General features: G+C 34.8%; 1 pseudogene; it reads left to right on the top strand.

Moving 5' to 3' along the window:
• The first annotated feature begins 5,042 nt into the window (after positions 1–5,042).
• Positions 5,043–6,740, top strand: LOC110011611 (uncharacterized; annotated as a pseudogene).
• Positions 6,741–22,589: the final 15,849 nt, after the last annotated feature.

The raw sequence follows: 22,589 nt of genomic DNA, 5'->3' as shown, positions 1-22,589 counted from the left end.
TCGACTCGACGAAATGACTGCAGACATAAACTTTTTTTTTGTTTTTAATAATCTCTCTAATTACCATATACTATATATCTCATAATGCATAACAAGATCTAATCATACCGACATGAAAATGTCACTATCTATGATGAGTTTCTATTTCAGCGTTAAGCTCACATATGGGTCAACATGTTCATTTACTACCCAACCATGGAGCCACAAAATAGCAGTACGAATGGACTAATTGGACCAGATAATGCTGGTATTCAATGTAACTTTAAAACTTGTAGTTCTCAGAATTAAGGAGTCGTCAAAGAATGTGGATGCAATAAAGATATGGATGGACTACCACATTGTCACATTCAATCCACGTCTAGCAATCAGATTTTCATCTTTTTTTGGGACAAAATTGTAAAATTAGTCTTGCACGTATGGAGAGGTGGCGAAATTGACCACATAATATGTTTCAAATTTGTAGTAATCTTGATCCTTCCAGTCAAAAGTAGTCGAAAAATAATAAATTAAATTGGAGCTTAGAGTTTCAGCATCCAAATGGGCATCACTTACACAGTCCGTATCCTACGTGGATTCTGATGTAGCAAAGGACGATTAAGCACCACCCCCACCACCTCATTGCCAATGAAAGTTGTAGCGAGTCTCCGATCACGTGCACCATCACTAAACCCCCCGTCCGATGTTGATTCTAGCACTATTACAGCATGTGCTCTAATGACGTATCCCTGGTTGCGGATTATAGTCTTGCCCTGAAATCTAAATCTATTTTCTCTCTCTTCACGATTCACCATTGTTCGACCTACCCACTCTTCAAGACTGCCACCAATCGACTTCCCATCTTCTAGTGAGTTAATTGCACCCAAGCCCATCAATTTTTGTCAACTATCTGGTTGATTCTCTTTGTTTTTATTTTTGTCATTTTTTTGCTGTCCCACCATTGTTTTTCAACCGTATCTCCGCCGCCATCGATCATCTTGCTAGCAGACCATCACCCCTATGCTAGCCTCCCCACAGCACACACATCCCTCAAATTAGTTTCTATCAACGAAAACATCCAAGTCACTAAAAGAATTACTATTGGCTACATTTTCAATAGCTATAGCTAAAAACTATAGTAAATAACTACTACTAGCTACGATTTAACAAAACTAATGTAAAAAAGTAACTTTTTCATCATGAAAAAATTATTTGCTATGGTGTTTAGTCATGGCAAATGTTTTGGCCATCTTCACAAAAACCACGACCAACAACCGTTGTGTGGCTATGGTCAATAACTATTTGCTATGGCTATTTGTTTATTAACCATAACAATTAACCGTAATTAAATTTTATAATGGGCCATGGCCTCCTCATTGGTCAACTTCTTTTATTTCTTCTTTGTTTGTTACTTCAGCATCTATGTAAAATGTTGATTGTGTAAGTGAGGTATGTTTGTCATCGAAATACTAAGCCCAATTGTTTATTTGTAAATTTTGGCCCTTTTTTATAGGAAGGACCAAAATTATTATAAATTTAAAATAAAGAGGACTAAAATTATTAATCCCATAATTATGAGACCAATTTTACCTCCCCTAATGCATACAGAACTAAATTTATAATTTTGCCTTCTCTTTTTGTTTTTTTCTGTTGTTTTTATAAAGAAATTTGAACGTCGGTTCGGATCACTATCATAGTTCAAAACATATTATTAGAACCATGCACAGATCCGTTACATAGTATTTACAAATTGTTAGTTATGGATAATGCTCATGTTTTATCACAAAAAATTGTGGTTAAATATTGCCCTTTCTAAAGTATTAATAACTACAAAACACTCTTCAACAAGTTAAAAACAGCAATTCGACCCGTGAACTTTTAAGAAAAAATAAACAAATCACTTCCTCCCACGTCAGCGGTAATGTTACTCTCTCTCTTATTATTATTATTATTTTTTGTCTATTTATACTTTCCCGGGGCATGTTGCATTTAACCCCAACACCAGCCATATATGTACTCGTGTTCTACATGTGGTATGAGGTCGCCGATCTGAGGAGTTTATTAGCTAGAGTTCTACAATTATGATAGAAATTAATGTGAAATTAAAAAAAAATGGGTTTTCTTGTTGTAATGTACCTCAAAACATTCAATCATAAATCAGATAAACCCATGCATTGTTAAATCAATTAATTAGTTCAATTATGGCAATTAGTGAAAGAGAGGAATTGCAATATGACAATAAGGGCATAGTTCCAATTTCCATCAACGTGTCTATGTTGGTCTATTTATTATTACTTGTTTGTTAGTTATAGATAAGCCGTATTGATAGTTGATATATTGATTGTTAAAAATTAAATTTTATCATGTGATTATAATCGATTTACTGAAAAAAGAAAAAAAGAGAGGATTTTGTATTTCAATAACAGAAAGAGAGGAATTGATAATTACCCATAATAAAAGAGGAAGATGATTTGTACTGTCAAAACACGGGATCGACTGAATTTGTATTAAGTTGGGTGCGATTCACACTAGCACTGGAGTTTATTAATACAATCTTTTTTCATGAACATAAATGAGAAATGGTGGGGTGGGGGGTTATGTATACTAGTGGAAATTCATGCTAATTTGGGTTGGTAGGGGGAAAGTACTATTTTATCCCTTATTTATCCTAATTACACAACCTATATTAATTGGTCAAGGCTATCATAGTAATTCACCATGTTCGTGCTCATTTGCTAAATGTAATGATCCCAATAATAAATTTTGTAAAGTTTAGGGCATTCTGCTCAACTAAACGAAGATAAGAATTTTATTATTTATTATTTAAGACATGTTATTATTTTTTTTACAAGTATTGTATTGAAACTTGTTATTTTCCTTCCTTTCGAAGTATTACAGATGGGCCTATTTTGATACCTGCGGCAATGAGGCAGGTGTTCAACGATACCGTCTATTGGCCCATCGAAGATGTCATCTGGAAGCCTTACGAGACATGGTTAGTATAACTTGATTCTTCTTTGTTATGATAGTGCACTTAGTGGTCTTTTAACTTGAGGTTCCACAGTATTCTTGTGCATAGGACAACTATGAGTTGATCTTGGTCAACGCAACTATGATTTACTTTCTAGTTATAAAAAGTCATATTTCAGATATAGTCAGAACATCAATGGAGATTGGTCAATTTCAAGATAGGATCCGTCGCTAATAATGTGACAATGAAGAATTTCCTACGTTTTCTACGTTGTGTTTTTCGAAACCCTTGGCCACAGTAGTTTATCAAATAAGAAAGGAATTTTCTATGTTGATAACAGAATCGCGAAATGTAGAGTAGTTACATAGATATTGAAGTCCTAGATGAGAACCGATTATGATTCCATGCCTTAAACATCGATCGAGAGATTGGCTAGATAAAAGACTGTATTTTCATGGAACTCTTAAATTATAGATTAACGATGATTCACCTATTCTCTAATGTCATTGACCATAATTAAGTGGCCTCCCGTGTGCAACGGCTACTCTTAGATTAAAGGGTTATCAAGGGTAATTAATTAAATATAATTTAATTAATCTGAACAAATTAGTCAATTAAATTATATACGATACAAACCCAAATCAAGCTGCATTGTGAGTTTAAAGGGTCATACACAAATTTCATGATACAATTTTTGGAATAAATTAATTGGAATAGTCGTGAAAAATATGTCAATGAATTTAAGGAGTTAAATTAATTTATTCATAAGAGAAAGAACAAAAATTGTCTTTCTCTTCATAAAATAAAAAAAAATAAAGTTGTTTTCTCTTCAAAAGATAAAAAAATAAATTTATCTTACTCTTAGCAAGAAGAACAAACAAATTTGTCTTCCTTTTCAACTGTTGAAGAAAACAAATTGGTCTTGCAAGGTGGTCTGTAAATAGTGGGTTGGTTGATGACAAGAGATGGAGAGCTACAACATTTATTTCAAAGCTAGAAAGCCTATCACCATTTCTAGCTACAACATTTCCTTTCTCACCCTCTCTTGCTCTTGCTCATGCTCACAGGCATACCTCTAAGAACGCACAAGGTGCATTATAGCAGATTCCATCACCTAATAATTCTATAGACCCTTGGGATGAAGTTGGGTCTGCTGGAAGCATACCACCTAATGTGGGGGCGATGTAGGTAACAACCAAAGGTGGACACAAGAAGGGTCAGATCATGATGGAGTAGAAGGCCCATTATGCCCCTATACTAGTTCAAGATTTGTAGTGGACCATAGTGGCCTAGGAGTACTACCGTCTTTTAGACCGGGCGTATTGGCCTTTTTTTTTAAAAGAATAATATATGACATATAATTTTTATTATATTCCTCTAAAATTGACTGTTCCTAGTAGTTTGTTTTTAATATTTTTGAAATTTTAAAAGTTTTGTTTTTTTATCTTTATTGTTCTAATTCTAAAGTTTTAGTACCTTAACTCATTAATACTCTTTGTTTGTTTTTCAAACTTTATTATACGTCCTTTTTGAATTTGTTCTTATCTAAGTTTATTATTGTAAGCTTGTAGTCAAATTATTATTTAAACTCATTATACAATCTTAGATATTTTTTTTCTAATTATAGTTTTTTGTGTGATTTGATTTTTTATTTATTTATTCTATAAGACAACAATAAATTTAAGTAATTGTTTCAAAAAGGGATAATTTCACTTTTCATACCCCAATTATACCCTAATTTCAATTCTAGTACCCCATATTTTGAAGGAATCAAAATTGGTACCCGAAGTTAATATTTTTTATCCACCTGAATGCCCCCGTGTTTTAACGGTCAACCGAACACATGACCCACTTGACCAGCTGGAAGGGTGTTTCTCTTCCAAATCAGTTGCCTGTCTTTTGATTCAGAGGTTATTCTCATTTCTCTCTCACAAAAGCCCTAAATCCCCAAATACTCGTCCCCATTTTTCCTCTATTTGTAATAGAAATTGACCACAAAAAATTGCTTCCCACCATTTATATAGTGAAGGGTTATTGGTATCGCAAAAAATTTTGGAGATTTGGCGAGCTATAAGTTGAAGAGTTCAAAGTCAAAATGGAGCAATTGAAGGAGTTGGATGAAAATGCATACAAGTGGTTGGTAGAAAAGCCAGCAAACCAATGGTCTAGGTCACATTTTAGCACATTACCAAAATGTGATATTTTGTTCAATAATATGTGTGAGTCATTCAATGCATTCATACTTCCTATACGGGGCAAACCAATCATCACATTGCTTGAGACCATTAAACTTGTTGACAATTAGGATGCAAGTGAATAGGGATAAAGCTAGAAAACGGGATGTCTTGTTCTGCCCTAAAATAAAAGGTGTCCTAGCCAAAAATATCAAAGAGGCACCAAAATGTATCTTATCAAATTAGATGACTGGCATTTCAAAATTATGGGTCCATTTGACCAGCACAATGTGGACCTATTGAGTAAAAGTTGCAGTTGTAGAAGATGCGATTTAACAGGTATCCCTTGCAGACAAAATATATCAGCTATTTGGTCTAGAAATGAAGAGCGCTCATTCTCTCATCAAGATGTTAGTTTCGAGCTTCTTTTCCGAATAAGCTTTCGCCGCCTCCTTTGGAGGTTTTTAGTTCCCCAAGGTCGGTAAAAAAGTTTGGTTTTTAGTTTCTGTATCTGTTTCTTCAGTCTTTAGTTTCAGTTTTTTAGTTTCAATTTTTGTTTTTGAAATGCTTTGTCCATATTTTGTGTTTATGCTGCAAGGTGAGTACTTATTTGAGGTGCTATGAGCATGAATCCAAGAAGTAAATGGTGCTAGACTTTGGCTAATGTGTGAGTTACCGCACCATTGCCACCCAAGAATGAAAACAAACCTGGGAGGCCAAACAAAACGAGACAAAGACAGCCTGATGAACCACCTGCTACAACCAACACAACAAGATTGAAGAAGTGTCCGAAAAGTCTAAAATGTGGCAAATGTGGAGTTGTAGGGCACAATGCTAGGACATGTAAGAAGAAGAGTGGGCAGGCTGAAGAGATGCCTATTGGGACATCTCAACCCCCCAGCACTCAAGAGAGCTAGCATACTCAATCGATATCTTTGGAGCCTTTCAATGCACAATTTGCTTCTTCACAACCTGCAACAAGAGTTCCAAGATGGAAAAAAGTGCCTGTAAGTTGCAAATCTATCTATTTCACTTATTATTTACTATGTTATCATATATAACGTGGGATTTCGTGTTTTAGATCAGGAAAGCTGGAAGCAAAAATATGAAATTGAAGCTAGTTGGCAAGTCAAGTAATATTTCATTAGTTAATGAAAATGTAAGTGTAGTCGGAGTTTGATAATAATAATAAAAAAAAAAAATCACCTTTTCGTTTCCTATAACAAGTAATCTAACTCTCATCATCTTATATTGGTTGCAGTTTTATAGTTTACTCATTCTTCAAGGATCAACTCTCTGGTTATCGTGAGAGGAGGGATGAACTTTATCACCCTCCTAAATTCGAGGGCGGTCCTTGGTACTCAACAAACAGAAAAGGGACAATCTAGCTATGATAAATGAAAAACTATTGTTGTTAGGCCTGTGTTATTTATTTGTTTGTATTTGTTGCTAGTGTATTCAGTTGGACATGAATTGTTGATATTTAGACTGTTAGTAGAACTCTTATTGTTGAGCTAGTTTTAAAAATTGATGAAGGGATTTAATTAAGTGTTTAAGTATTGTTGTCGACAAGTGTAATTGTCCATTGCTCGTTAGTCTATTTTCAGTTTCTGTTTCTATTCATCATTCTTGGCAAATTTTTTCTCAATTTGACTCTTTCAACTCTAATTTGTGTGGTGAATGAAATGGTAGCAAAAAATGCCGTTAATTAGACAATCTACTGCCTAAATTTTCTTCCAAAAATGGATTTAACATTGATTTTAACGGTCCACATAACCGGGGGTATTCAGGTGGATAAAAATCATTAAATTCGGATACCAATTTTGATGACTTGAAAACATGCGGTACTAAAACTGAAATTAGGGTATAGTTTTGGTATGAAAAGTGAAATTATCCCTTGCAAAAAACACCTTAATTTTATATAAAAAATTAAATAGATACTTCTGACCATCAATCGGATTGCTCCATGTGTTTGGTTTGGGTTTAAAAATAGATTCAATTTGGACTCATTTAAAGGCCCAGGACCAACCATGAATAGTAGTAGGTCGGTCTTGGACTAGGTTTTTCGGGACTGGTCTGTGCCAATCCTGGGATAGCCCAAACCACCATCCACCTTGATCATCCGTTATCTTAGCACTTCCATTCTATCGCTGGGAGATAACAATCACTTGGAACAATGGGATAACAAGTCGAGGAATTGCAATAAGAGTTGTCAGGAATATTCAATATACAGAGCAGGTTTGATGAAGTGCTCCAAGTATTTGGTGGCCGTTGGTACATTGTTCCATCAGCCTCCAAGCAAGCCTCCTATTGTTGTCCTAATTGGCTCCTCTCCAAGGCTACACACGGATCCAGGTATTGATGAAGCGAGCCTCATGCAGATAACTTGGGATCATTTTATTTAATTTTTAACAATTTTTCACATCATTTATTTTTTAATAATATTTTTTTAATGCCTCAACTACTGCATTCTATAAATACTTATTTTTAATTAAATAAAAAAATAAATATTAGAAGTTCATTACAAATTCTATGGGAATATCTATATCAATTCCATCACAAATATTGTCACAGACCATCTTCTTCTTCTTTTTTTTTTTTCTTTTTGAAAGGGAAATCAGGTATCATTAAACCAAGTCAGTAGAAACGATTGAAAAGAAAGAGGAAACAATCGAGCTAGTGAAGGAAAGACCCTCTCGAAGGTCTTAGTTCCACGAGTTAACTTATGAGCTACAGTGTTAAGTGCTCTACGGACAAAAGAGAAGTTTGATCGAAAATTAAAGATAAAGTATGAATGTCATGACATGAAGGACTGAAAAATGAATTATCATCAGTTTGTGAACACAGTCACTGGATAATCAACAGGTTGTTACTCTCAATCACCAGCTTCTGCTATCCCCTTCGACCAACAAGGTTGAAGCTCTCTCAAATAACCAACCATTCAACATCCTTTGTTGATGATGTTCCCTATATCGCGTGATTAGTCATACCACCACTTGGCCTATAGAGTCTTTTGCAATAATTCCTACTCCTACAAAATAGCACTATCAACACTTACTTTAATCACCCCCACAAGTGAATGCCTCCAATAAAGCATACTTCTCTCGTTGAAATTCCTAATCCTTTGTCTGTATGTTGTTTGATAAGCCGATAGATATGGGCGATAATCAATACGACACCTAGTAAGATCTCTATTTGTTTTCATTACCCTCTTATTCTTTTGCCCACTATAAGAACTAGAAAAATACAATACAAAATTCAAATTCAACCCCCTGAAGTTCTTCAACCATAAGCCGAAACTAACCTTCCCCTGATACTCGGCCATTTTGATATTAAGTCCCAACGTATGTTCAACATTCCCTAGACTTCTGTGTAAAATGGCATTGGAGGATAATATGTTCCAATGTTTTGGACTGGGTGTGTCACTAATCTCAGAATACTCATCGAAATCCACTCTTCGTCCAACCAAAGTTTGTCAATGTAGGAAACGCATCCAAAGCCAAACTCTAGGCAAACATCTGCACTTTATAAGGGACACGAGAATACCACATAAATCCCCACGATGCATTAGTCTCCATTGAAGAGGAATCCTTTCATGTGAAGGTTTTATGCTAGGAAATAGACCGACATGACTTGTAGAAGCCCATAGATGCCTAGTGCATTGGGTGATATTAGGACAATTCCACCCTAAAGGGACTAAGAGGATTTAGTCACGATCCTCTTTCTAGAATAGATGGTCAATGATGCGAAAGCCCCATTGCTTAATGAATGGATTAATTAGTGCCTCAGCACGAATATTTTCACAGCACACCAGAACTGGAGTGACAATTTTGAAAGTAGACTCCCTAGGATCCATGAATCACCCCAAACTTTTACTTTCGGCCCCACACCTACTTCTATTTACAATCCGCACAAACTATTTCCATACCAATGAAGGGAAGGATCCGATTGAAGCCTCTAGTGGATTCATGTTAGGATAGTATCGCGATTTAAGAATGCGCGCTACTAAACCATCCGATTTCTGCCACCATCTCCATAATTGCTTACCAAGCATGATGGTGTTCAAGTTCTTAAGTGATGGAAAACCTAATCCTCTTTTATATTTCGACTACACAACTTTCACTAAGTGACCTAGTAGATTTTGTGTGAATCCCCATTATGTACCAGAAAGGCCCAATCAGAGTCTCAATTTTGTTCAGATGCGATACTTGGAAGTCAAACACACTCATAGCATACGTCGATAAAGTTTGGGTCACTACCTTAATAAAGACTTCATGACCAGATTGAGACAGTGTTTGTTCTGCCATCCTCTAATCTTTGCCCTAACTCTATCTTTGAGAGACACAAACATAACCCTCTTCGATCGGCCTACCACCTCTAGAAACCCCATGTAGACATCATGACTAGTTGCAAATTGGATCCCAAGATTGCAGACAAACTCGTCAATACTCCTTAATCCGTATTTTTGGTAACCAATGCAACTTATTTATTTAAGTTTATTGTTTCGGAATGCTGCAACATACATCTGCAAAACATCATGAATGGCTCGAATTGCCTCCTTAGATGATCAACACTAGATGAAGGTATCTTCTTCAAATAATAGGTGTGACACTTTCAGAACCCATAAAGAAATATTGACTTATAGTATCCACCTGTTCTAGAAGTGAACTAAGAGCTTCTGTACACATACTCTTTGTTAGAGTCCCCTTTGTGGATGTAGATAACTAAGACTTGAACTATTCAACATAAAGAAATAGGACATAGTAGACACAAAAAACATTATGAGATCAACGATTCGACTATGAAAGCTCAATTTTAAGAGGACTCGCCGAAGAAAAAACTACTCCAGCTTATCTTGAGCTTTACTAACATGAGTTTAAAAGTCATGTGACCTATTTTCCTTTTGATCTGGTTCTAAGATGATGGTTCACTTCATAAGCTACTATCACATCACCCGTGGTTAATCTACCAAGGACGAATACCAGTTGATAAAGAAAGAAAATATTATCAAGAAATGGTTTCAATTGGTTTGTTGAGATTTTTTAACGATCTTGTAGAGTACATTACATAGGTTGAATGGGGGAAACTAGGTCATTGATTCTGGAAGTTTATACTAAGAGATAAGAACGATGTTTGTGTGATTAAAATATTAATAGATATAATATTTACGAAGAATGTGCAATACAACATACATCAAATTTTAAAATATGCCAATAGTGTTAAAAGAAAATATGAGGCATACCATCCGACTCGAGGGCCTTGAGAGGAGTCATTCGGAATATGGCACTCGTGACCTCCTTAATAGTGTAAGGTCTCAACAGCTTTTCATTCATAGGCTCGTGTACCCTAGCCGTCAAACCTACAACCCCAGTTTTTTTGACGTCCTCCAAAGGAAAATCTATGTAGTAGACACTCTAATAATGTTCTAATATAAGTTTTTGAATCCTTCCCCCTTCCATCAGCTAATTCTGATCATTATCTTTCAATCTCTCAATCCAATTAGTATGAAAACATCTAGATGCTTTGGAGTGGAAATGTGGTTGTGTTTTGGTCCCTCTCTCTCATCCAATAAGACTTTGCTTGTTGTTGACAAAAAGACTCTTCTCTAAGATAAGTTCCTCTAATTCTTTCATAAGAGCTTCTTTCATGCTTTTACTCTCAATCTAGATGTTCTTTCCTAAAAAATCTGCAATCTTGAACTCCGGATTATTAACCTTCTTCCTAAACTCTATAGCATTGAAATTTTTGTCTGAAAGCCTTGGCAACTAACTGCATCGATCGATCATCCCTTTTAGAGCATTTTGTTTCAGTAAGGTCATGAATCTCCCAAAAATTTCTTGATGATCTTCTCACTTTCTGGTGGGTTTATCCATGTTGATTCAACGCGGAACACCTTCAAAGCGAAAGTATTGTGAATAATTATGGGCATCAATTAATGAGCAAAGGCAAATCGTTGAGTAAGCGTCACTTGAACATTCAAACTTTTCTGTATCCACTCCTAATTCCCACATACTCGGTCAATCCTTTCGCGAATCATTTCCAGCTCTAGTTCATTATTACACCACATGAATATTTCTCAACAAAACCCTCAAATCATTTAGCTTCGTTTCCTGAATAGCCTTTTAAAATCAGATTTTTGTCAAGAAGCCCTCAAATTTCCACCGATTTTCTCCAAATTGCCAATAATTTTTTGTTGAAATCCCCCCCCCCCCAACCATGCTTGTCATGACATTGAGTGAAGCCATAAAAAAAGAGACCAAGTATCCTTCCATTTACTTGCGTTGACTCTCCATAAATTCTAGTGAATCGCCATCCTGAAGAGCCATCCCCACCACCAACTATAGCATTAACGTGATTATGTGAAAAATTCTGCACCTGCACTGAAACTGATTTAAGCCAAAATAATGTAATCCCTCCATTCTTCCTCTCCTATCCACTCCAAACCCATACATGTCTAACTGCATCTTGAGAAAGTCAATTCTACTCTGACAATATTTTGTTTCAATTAGTTAAACAACCTCAGGACAGTGTGCACGAATGAGGTGGCACAACCCATGTATTGTCAAAGCACCACCAATTCCTTGATAGTTCTAGATTAAGAGTTTCATGTCATCTGGCGGGGCTGCCAACAACCTCTGACGTCTTAATTATTGGATCGATATTTTTCTTTCCACAAATTTTAAGTTGTATCTCAACATATGTCTGATTCATCTTTGATGTTTGTCATTTCAAAGGGGTAGACAAATTTCCTTCTAGCTGGGAATGAATTTGTTTTGGATGTTTTTTTAGTCATTTGCTAACTGAGTTAGTAGGTCGATGTTACCTAGTATAGGGACGAGTAATAATTGGGTAGGGGGACACAGATAACAATTATTTGTTGGTAGCATCAAAGTAAGGTCAGGTATGGTTCGTGAGTTAAATGACTCCATTTTTATAGACTTCGAGATCTGGTTACACATTGAGATCAAGGCATGTGTGGGAAATAGGTTTGTGAGGGCTAAAGTTGGATATCCTTTGAACTCTATGAATTGCTTGAGATAAATTAGCATACGACTTGATGGTGCCACCCCCTGTCTAGAGTTATTCCCCGATACAGCACGAAGCAAACCCTCTTATGGAAAATCATCACTTGGATCAGTAAACCCTAGTTCCAATTGTGTCTCACACATACGGACTAGATGCCCTAGTTTTCTACACAAGTAGCAGAATTTCTTGAGCCGCTCATAAGGGAAGATGAGAAGATTCCCCCCCCCCCACCCCATCGAACACAAAATCTTAGGAACTTGAGTTAGGGGCTCCATAATATTGGTGCTAACGCTCATACGTATTCTTGATCCCCACCAATTTCTTGAAGTATCCAAGTCTAAATCTTGAGATCTGCCTAGACAATTCCCAATAAATGTAGCCACATCACTTTTCATCGTCCCCATCAACAAATTATGGACATCTATGTAGAAATTGAATCAGTCTAATTCAAAATGTAAAGGATTTTCATCTCTTTCAACCTCTTGCAGAACCACTAGCGCCTTCTCATTCTCCCACGGGCTTATATCAAGAACTCTCTTACTGTCCAGTTGGTGCTGAAAATGGAGGAAAGTTTTATCATCCTCAATTTCCCTAATATGAAGACCACAAATTAGATTAAAACCGAAATCAATGTAGAACAAAAGGCTTCAAAATTTAGGGTTTTCCATATGATGACTTTCCCAACCATGAAAAAACCGCTTGTATCCATCCTCATGTCCATAAATTTATTGTTAGATCCTCCTCCATTGGATGTCTCAAAATTGGAGTACAGCCTATCTGCACCAGGGTGGGGGCAACAAATCAGATACGAAATCCTGCCCACTGCAAAGACAAAATCAGCGAAAACCAAAGACACAAAAAAATAACGTAGTAAGAAACGAGAATGGCAATATCATGGAAATTCTAAAGTAATCAAAAGAAAATTGAAGGATAGAGACATCAAGTGCACTATGATGAAACAAAAAGAATTAAAAGAGCCAGGATCATTAAGGACTTGAAATCCTATTCACTTAAACCTGATTAGTGTTGCATGTCATACGATCAAGTGGCCAGATAAACGAGATCCAATATAGAATTGGATAGACCTCAAAGGAAGACATGAAAACCTAAACCTAGGTCGTCGATCTCCAAGAAATCAGAGAAACTCACGAAAACCCTCATTCGAAAGGAAAAGGACTCTCAGTCACGCGAGAAAATTGTGCTAGCCATAAATCACTTTTTGAGATTTGTAGAACTAACTCACATTGTTTCTTCTATAAATTATATTAATAACTAAATTATTGGCACTACAACTTGATTTGGCAAATTATCGTAATTTCTATCACAAATTTGTGATTGAATTGTCGACGCAAAACTCTGCCACAAAGTAGTGGACAAAAATACCAGAAGCTAGACACCGCATTTTCCATTGCAAAGTCCTACAATATTGTGACCCTAATAAATTTTTTCATAACTAGCCTCGACCAGTCAGTTCGATCAGGAATTGGCCATGCATTCGGAATCTGATTCATAAGTATAGAACAACTAGCAAAAAAAAAAAAAAAATCAGTGCGCACTGGTCAAAATTAGTCCGTCTAATAATTGGTCAAGATTGGGTTTGACTTATTTAAGAAAATATAGTTGAAAAAACGTTATAGTAAAGGAGAGAAAGTATAGGGTTTTCCTTACTCATTTTGCAATTTGGATTTGCCTCAACCCTCAAGCCCTTAAAGTTCATCCAAACTTCCAAGTTTTCTCATATGTCAACTTCAAAAGGCAAAAAGTATAATGATTTTACAAATTATAATAAATTTGACTACTTTTATTTAATTATTTGTCTATTTCAGTCAATATTTATAATGAAATTATGCATTAATTATATTAAATTGGATAGTATATTTCTTCTAAATTTATTTTTATTTTTCTCATTTTTTTGTTTAACCAAATATTGATATATCATATATATTGATGTATGATATGTGTATATATATAAACAATAAGGTGCAAGTCAATCGATTTTTTATCCAACCTGATCGGTCATATCAGAATCCCAATAATTTGATAACTTAATCAGTTCGATCTCCGATTCGATTATGAAAACATTAACTCCAATTACTGTTGGATTTTTCCTACCCAAATGAAACAAAACTTGTGATGGTCATATCGTTTCGAATTTCGTCGCCGGAACTTGTGCTTTTTGATCCACAACTATTATAGGCTGACGGGTAGGCCAGGTGTTCATGTAATGGCTTCACAGATTCCACGAAGTATATCAAGACAAAAGAAAGTATAAGATTTGATGCCTGCTTAAATGCTAAATATATAATTTTAATGGTAAACTTTAATTGGGCTTGAGGCATGATTGCAACATCTCGAAAATGAGAAAGGGGTTTATTGTTAATTTTTTTTTCCCCAAAAATGGTTTCCAGTTGATGTATATTCCACCAAATCTTGACCTAGATCTTGCCTGTTATTAGCTACACACATTACTATCCCCACTGGGAATCCAACGTCCTGATTTTATTAACAAAGAGTATATATCATTAGAGTCTATATTATTTTTTGTACACATATATAAGTTTTATTGTATTATTATCGTGTATATAAAGTGTGGCAAAAAAAGGATTTCAAAATATAAGAGTGACAAATAATAACCTACAATAAATTATTTTTTTGTAATTGCAGGACTCCGGCCAACAAATTTTAAAGGTGGCAAGTTGACAAAACTAGCGCAAATTTTTTGGGGCTTTTGATCATCGAGCTTTTTTTTTAATTACTTTTTTCTGCGACGTAAGCGCTAATTACACGGAAAAAAAATTCCTGTTGTATAAACAATGATGTGGAAAAAAAGACTGAAACACTTTTTTATTTTGGGTTATTTTACGACTGGATATTTTCTTTTCTCTATACTTTGCTATGTAAGTGCTTACATGAAAAAAAAAAAAAACGTCTAATTCCATGAAAACAAATTTTGAATTTATAATATATTAGTTGACGTGGCGCGTTGTCTTTATGTATATATAATAAATAATCTTACATGCTTTAAAATATATCATGAATTAGAATAAAATATATAACACAATAAGTCATCAATTTAAAAAGAATTTAAAAAAAATCAATTTAAGGGTATTATGAACATTACAAAAAATATAAAGATATAAATTTATGAAAGATAAAATTATTATTTATAAATAATTATAAATTATAAAAAAATAATATAATATTTTATATATTACAAATTTTATTAAAAAATAAACCTCACCCGTTCGCCATCGGAACCTCCCCCAATCCATCCCCTCGCCCTGCGCTAGGCGACAGCAACGTCACCCACCTTTGCTGGGAGACGTGGGTAACGGCAAGGGGGATGGATTTGTGGGGGTGGGGGCGCTGATGAGGGTTAGTTTTTTATTTAAAACTATATTATATAAAATAATAATTTTATTTTTATAATTTATAATTATATACATGGTATAAATTTAAATTTAAGCACCAGTATAGCGGATAAAAGGTAGAAAACTTCTCAGTTAACAAAAATTCCAAATTAAAAAAAAAAATCTTAATTTTGTCCACTCAACAAATGACGACTTTTGAAATTTCAGCAGCCGAAGGCTTCTAATTGTAAGAATTAATTAACTGTAGATTATTATTTGCCACCTATATTTTTAGAATTATTGTTTTTGCCACCTATATTGTATATGGCACAGTAAATATATATAATTAAATATATATATAAATCTAATTTTTGAATCAGAATTTTCGATCATTAATGTTGTCTTAATAATAATTTCATAATTAACGAGTTTAGAAAACTACTGTAAGACTCCACCTCAAAATAGAAAAATCCAATTGATCCGAACAAATAAACCCATCATCAAGTCCAACAATTCTGGTGCTCACCGTTTGTTCAGTAATTTGCTATATTTTCTCCCGCGTTAAATGCAATAAAACCTCCTATAAAAATAATAATAATAAAAAAAATTCTTCTTAAAAGAAAAAAAATAGAAAGGAAGTCAATTAACTCCCTGACGTACTCCCTCACGCGGGAGATAGTGAGCTTCTATTTAAAAATTCAAGAGTCTCGTTGCCATTTTTTTGTATTTGTAAAAATAATATGGATATTAATATTTTCGTAAGAGGTTATAAAATACAATTAACCCTTTTCTCCTATTCTAATATGACGCGGGCTTTACCCTAAAGTCTTAAAATTTACACAAAAGCCTCAAACTCTTTTGTTATTACAAAACATGTCAAGATCCGTATTTTCTAACATTCGACTATCTAATAAAGCCAAAATCCACAACACAATATTCCCTAATCTTAAACACCTCGAGCATATTAAAATGAGAAATGAAGCAAAATGTTCATACCCAACATACACAAAGATGCCCTAAGAAACAATAATCATACTAAAACAAGTGAAAATTTTCCCTGTCATTCGCACACATCAATGTCACTTAAAGCAGTAAACATGTCCAACTTTTTGTCCAATCCAAGTCTTTGCCATAGGTATAGGATACTGTTTTCAGTCTAAGCCCCATAGACAAAAACAAAGGAAAAAGTTGAAACATATTGAATCTTTCCAAAGACTTTAGGCAACGAGAAGTTCATGTGGGTGCCCTACAAATCTGTGGGAACGAGTGACTGATAAAACCCAATGCAGATTTCTTGACAAGAACCTATTTGTATTAGCATTATGTTTTTTGCTTTTTTCACACTTTCCTTTCTCTTTCTCTTTGTACCGTTCTTGATTCCCCCACTATTTTCGTAGTTTTATTCCTTCTCTTCATTAAAGCTAAATGACATTATTTTGGGAGGGTCCCATGGTTTTGAGAAACAAAGTAATACGGAAAATTCTTGCACAAATCAGGTTCGATGGAATAAAACTAATTATATAAATAAATATGATACACTTGTCATGTGATTGGTCACTCTCACTATCCACACGATCAGTGTATTGTATTTGTTATATTATTTGTTCCGATCTAATGAATCCAAACTTAAATTAGAATTTCTCGAGCAGTATGATCAAATCAAGTTCAAATATTTGGTACTCCTCCATGGAAATTTTCAAGTAGTATGAAAATTAAAAGTTAAATCATAATTAATAAGCAATTATTATATAAATTTATATAAGGTCCTAATATTTTTTTCCTGTCTTGTGATTTTGGTAGCTGGAAAAGACTTTTTTTTACTTACTCGTTTTGACGTATATGTTTATTTAATATGGATTTATTTATTTATTTATTATTGCATGAGCGATGATATTCACTTTTCCATCAATCAATTGCATTTTTATGGTTAAAAAGCAATCAATCTACAATAAGAATAATCGTATTTCACACTAACTGTTGTATCTCACCAAAATTTATATGATGAACATAAAAGGAATAAAGGGAAAAGTTAATATTGAAGTGGAATACAAATAGAATACATTTAGCAAATTTCAAAAGATGCCAAACAAACAAATTCTAATGAGCATATTGTGAAAAAGTATTAAATTGTATTAGTAAAGTTATATTGAACATTCAAAAGTGGAGGCTCTTTAGACATGTTTTTCAGTTTACGGAAATTAATGTTTTATTATACGTTGGATAGATAGGTAAGAAAATGATTCTCAATATCTAAAGACAAGAATACAGTTAAGAAGCTTTAAATTCTAACAACTACCATAAATAAACATATTGTGTTGAACACTGTCAAACTTTGTTAACTATCATAAATAAACGGGAAAAGTATTATTTTAGTCCGCTAAGTATGCCTAGTTTTAATTTTAATCCGATAACTATATCCATTTTTGTTTAGATCCAATAACTTAAAAAATTACTTACTTTTAGTCCTCTGGCAGATTTTCAGACAATTTTACCCCTATGAGTGCATATGGACTAAAAATACCTTTCAAAACTTGCATAGGGGTAAAATTGGCCGAATATCTGCCAGAGGACTAAAAGTAAGCAATTTCATAAGTTACTGGACCTAAATAAAAATGAACATAGTTATCGAATTAAAATAAAATTACACATACTTAGCGGACTAAAATAATACTTTTCCCTAAATAAACTACAAATTTTGAAAACATAAGAAATAGAAACTAACTTATAAGGTTTGCTTTTCATAAAATATTTTTAATAGAGAACTGTTTTAGACAAGAATGATAATTAATGGTTTCATTACATAAATAATAATAGCTTTTAGGTACTCATAACACTTTGAAATCAATTAGCCCTCCCAGGACCAAAGGTGATCACACACTATACACTCTTTTTTCTTTTTGTTTTGGTAAAAGCCATTCATGTCTATACGGTAGGTTTCGCTGAACCCCTATCTATTTATTAATCTCAAAGAAAAAATTTCCTATACAAGGCTATTATCAATAAATTTTGCACTACGCCTCTTGCTGATATCTAGACCTGTGAATTCGTTATAAGCGAAAATTGTTTTTGTATTGGTTCAATGTATTTTCAAAATTCGACTGTAATAAAATGGTTAAAAATGAATAGCGAACCAAATGTATTTAAGTTTTTCGTTCAAAACGTATAAAATATTTTCACTTATTATTCATGTTCGATGGCATATTGCAATCAACCCCCATAAAATACAATGTCCATATTTGCAGTATGATATAGAAAATATCAAAATTTATAAGATATTTACTTTATTAATTTTTTATTCGCATGGAATGATGTATTGCGATCACCTTGCTTACAAGGTATCTAATTATCAACTCTTAATTCATGTAGGATGGGATTATTAAAATTCTTTGTGGTACAACATCCTTATTGCAATATAGAGACATCCTTGTCAAGATCTGATATAGCCTATTATCTATCGCTGCGCATCAAAATTCTAAAAGTGGCTCCCATGCGTTCATATATAATACTTTGTCCGGTAGGTTTAGGAGTTGGCTCCAACAAGCGTAGCATAGTGCTTAATTTTCAATTTTACTTAGCGAACGACTCTAGTATTTTTTATCATGCGTCAAATATGCGAAAATTCCCTTTAAACTGACTGAATGCATTTTAAAATTTAATTAGGAACTATTCATTCCAATAGATTATAATTTGAATGGCAAAATTTAATTAGCCCTTCGTTTTATTTAGAGTGAAATATTACAGTGTTGTATTTAGATTATACTTATCATCATCCTTTGAAATCAAATACCGAATTATGATTACTATTTTTCGCTTTTAACCCATCGGGATTCTATTTAATCCTACACAGCCCAACTCATCTAAATTTATATACTTAGAAATTTAAACCCCAACCCATCTCAAATTCCAAATATTCTGGCCCATAATACATTAATTTGATTTTTTTTTTAGAAATGTAATGTATTAATTTTTTATATATTTTATTCTTACTTATATATTTTAAAATATAAAATATTATTTATTATATCCATTAAAAACGACTGTCACGATACTTCAGATGCATCTTCAGCTCTATGTGCCCGGACATGAGTGTGATTGAAGAATGGAGCCCACAGTGAGTGCAACCATGAATGAAGAGCTCATCCGTCCTTACTCCCTAAACGAGGTCAAATTGGTTCTAAATCAAATGCACCCTCTCAGACCTCCGTAACCGAATGGTATATCTCTTATTTTCTTCCAAAAGTTTTGGCACATTGTAGGGGCTGATACGTCTAGGTGTGTTCTGCAAATTCTTAATGATAGGATTCTTGATCCCCATCTGAATGCTACTAACATTGTTCTTATTCCTAAATGTACTCACCCGAAGACCATCACGGATTTTTGGCCTATTAGCTCTTGTAATATTGACCATAAAATAGCTAAAGCCATCGCTAATCAACTGAAGCCTTTCCTTGATAGTATTGTTTCAGTCTCCCAGTCAGCTTATCACTGATAATGTCCTCCTAGCCCATGAGCTTAATCACTATCTCTCACATAAGCATTTGGGTCGCACGGGTCACGTTTCTATTAAGCTTGATATCAGCAAAGCCTACAACCACGTGGAATGAATTTTTCTTGAACGAGCGCTGATTAGGCTAGGCTTTCATTCTAGAGTGGTTTCTTTAATCAAGTTATGTATTACCTTTGTATTCCATTCCTTTATGCTTAATGGTAACCGCTTCGGGGCTATCAAGCCTAAAAGAGGCCTTTGTCAAGAGGATCCTCTTTAGCTGATTTTCTGCATAGCCAAACCTGAGGAGGTGGAGGCAGTTGTTTTTGTTCTGTGCCAAGGTCCTTAGCTGCATGATCCGACACGAAGAGCAGGTGGGGCGAATTTATGGAGTTTTGTCGACATAGTCCCCAAATTTCGCACCTCCTATTTGCCGATGACAATATGATTTTCTGCACAGCCAAGACTGAGGAGGTGGAGGCAGTTTGTGAGCTATTGAGACGCTACACAGACGGTTCGGGATTGCTGATTAATGCTCAGAAATCGGCGATTATGTTCAACAAGAATGTTCTGCAGCCTTTGTGTGATGAGCTGACTGCTATCTTCCAGAGGTAGCAAGCCATGCAAAATATTTGGGGCTTCCCTCAGTCATTGGGTTCCAAGTGTGAGCTATTTGAGGGGCTCAAGGATCGGGTCCGTCAAAAGCTGCAAAGTTGGGAGGGCAAGAAGCTCGCACAGGCGGGACGAGAGGTGCTGATCAAATCGGTGATCCAAGCAATTCCTTCATATGCCATGAACTGCTTTAAAACCCCAGATTCGATGCTAAATGAGCTCGAGAGTATATCTGTAAATTTTTTCTGGCACCAAGACGATCATCGCATGGTTCACTAGCTCGGTGGGATTCGTTGTGTCATAGTAAGAGCGAGGGAGGTCTTGGATTTAGGAGCCTGAAGGATTTTAATCAGGCGTTGTTGTGCAAACAAGCGTGGCGGGTGGTTACGAATCCGGACAGTCTGTTGCGCTAAGTCTTACGTGCTAGATATTTCTCGGATGCCACTTTCTTCGAGGGAGTAGGGAGAGGAGGAGGCTCTTACACTTGCCGATCCATTTTGTCAGCGAGGACTTTGCTGGTGGAAGGGTTACGGTGGTTTGTGGGGGATGGCAGGACATTGTGCCTGACCCCTGGATCCCTCCTCATTCCATCTGGTTTGCCACCTGCCTTCGTTACCACCGGAACTGAGGGTGTCTTCTCTACTGACTCGCGATGGGCTATGGCAGGAGGACTTTATCCGTGTAGCTTTTGATGGCCTGGACGCCGATTGGATTCTCTAAAGTGACGGTTGGCAAGACGGATTAACTAGGTTAGCACTATGACTCAAAGGGGGCCTTCTCGGTCTAGAGCACCTACCTTGGTGTCTCTAGTTCCTTATCGTGTCACCGATTGGCGACTCTCTCAGTGCTGATGCTTGAATGTGGCCGGCATACGGGACTCTGAGCTGGACTGATTTCGCTTTCTTTTTTACTGTGTGCTAGCTGCTGTGGGCTAACCGCAATGCACGATGTTACGAGGGTTGTGGGTAGGAGGCGTTAATACTCATCTCCCAGGCATTTAGGATGCTTCCTTCAGGGTAGTTTTGGTTGCTTGTTTTTGGTTTCTGCTAGGTTGGTTTTCTCAATTTCCAATAATATTGACTTTGATTTCGTATGAACTTTGGCCTTCTTTTAGTTATAATATATCAAATTTACCTCGAAAAAAAAAAATGACTGTCACAACAATTAATATAAATTTGAAAAAAGATATTTGGTTAAGGAGATAATAAAATACAGTCTAATTCCATTGTTGAATCCGTCAAGACGGAATTTTAGTAGAATTATATCATCTCCAACTTTCTTCACCAACACATGAGACAAATCAACTGTTAAGTTCGAATCAGGAAAGAAGCCGAACGCAGCAGCCTAATTAACCATGTTCTGATATGCTGGACGAACAATCCCAGGAAAAAAATAATTCGAGAACCAACAAACATGATCCAACAATTTGTCGCATAAAAGGACATGTTTGTTACTCCTTACATTTCCCATCCTATGTTATACTACACCGTGATAATTTGTTTCTTTCCAATTTAATTCAGGGTTTTCTCTATGTTTTGTTTGTTATACTTGAGTTACTTCTGTAACATTACGATACTAGGTGGGAATTTATTTATTTTTTATTTGAAACAATGAACTATTATTAATTAAAATAATTTAATTTTATAATCATTTTTATTAAATATTAATATTTAATAAAGATAATTATAACGATCATACCTTCATCAACAATATCAGATAAGGGAAATTTAAACAACACCTACTAGTACAATAGACAACACCTATTATATAGTAAAACAACAGTCCACATATAAATTGGCGATATTAGGTGGGAACTGCGAGACTTGTTTTGGGGTCTTGACCAAATTCATTTTCAACCGAATAAATTGAAAAAAATTTAGGTTGTCATTAATGTTTGCGATCTTATTTCATGTTAATAAGAAAAAAATGAAATGAAATGAATTTGATTGAGATGAATTTTTTTAAATATATAATTTAAAATAAAGTGTAATGAT

This window comes from Sesamum indicum, linkage group LG2, assembly GCF_026168435.1.
Source record: "Sesamum indicum cultivar Baizhima isolate 11 linkage group LG2, ASM2616843v1, whole genome shotgun sequence".
In the NCBI taxonomy this organism is placed as follows: domain Eukaryota; kingdom Viridiplantae; phylum Streptophyta; class Magnoliopsida; order Lamiales; family Pedaliaceae; genus Sesamum; species Sesamum indicum.
The sequence above is the reverse complement of the archived record's forward strand: the minus strand, read 5'-3'. Positions and strand labels throughout refer to the sequence as shown.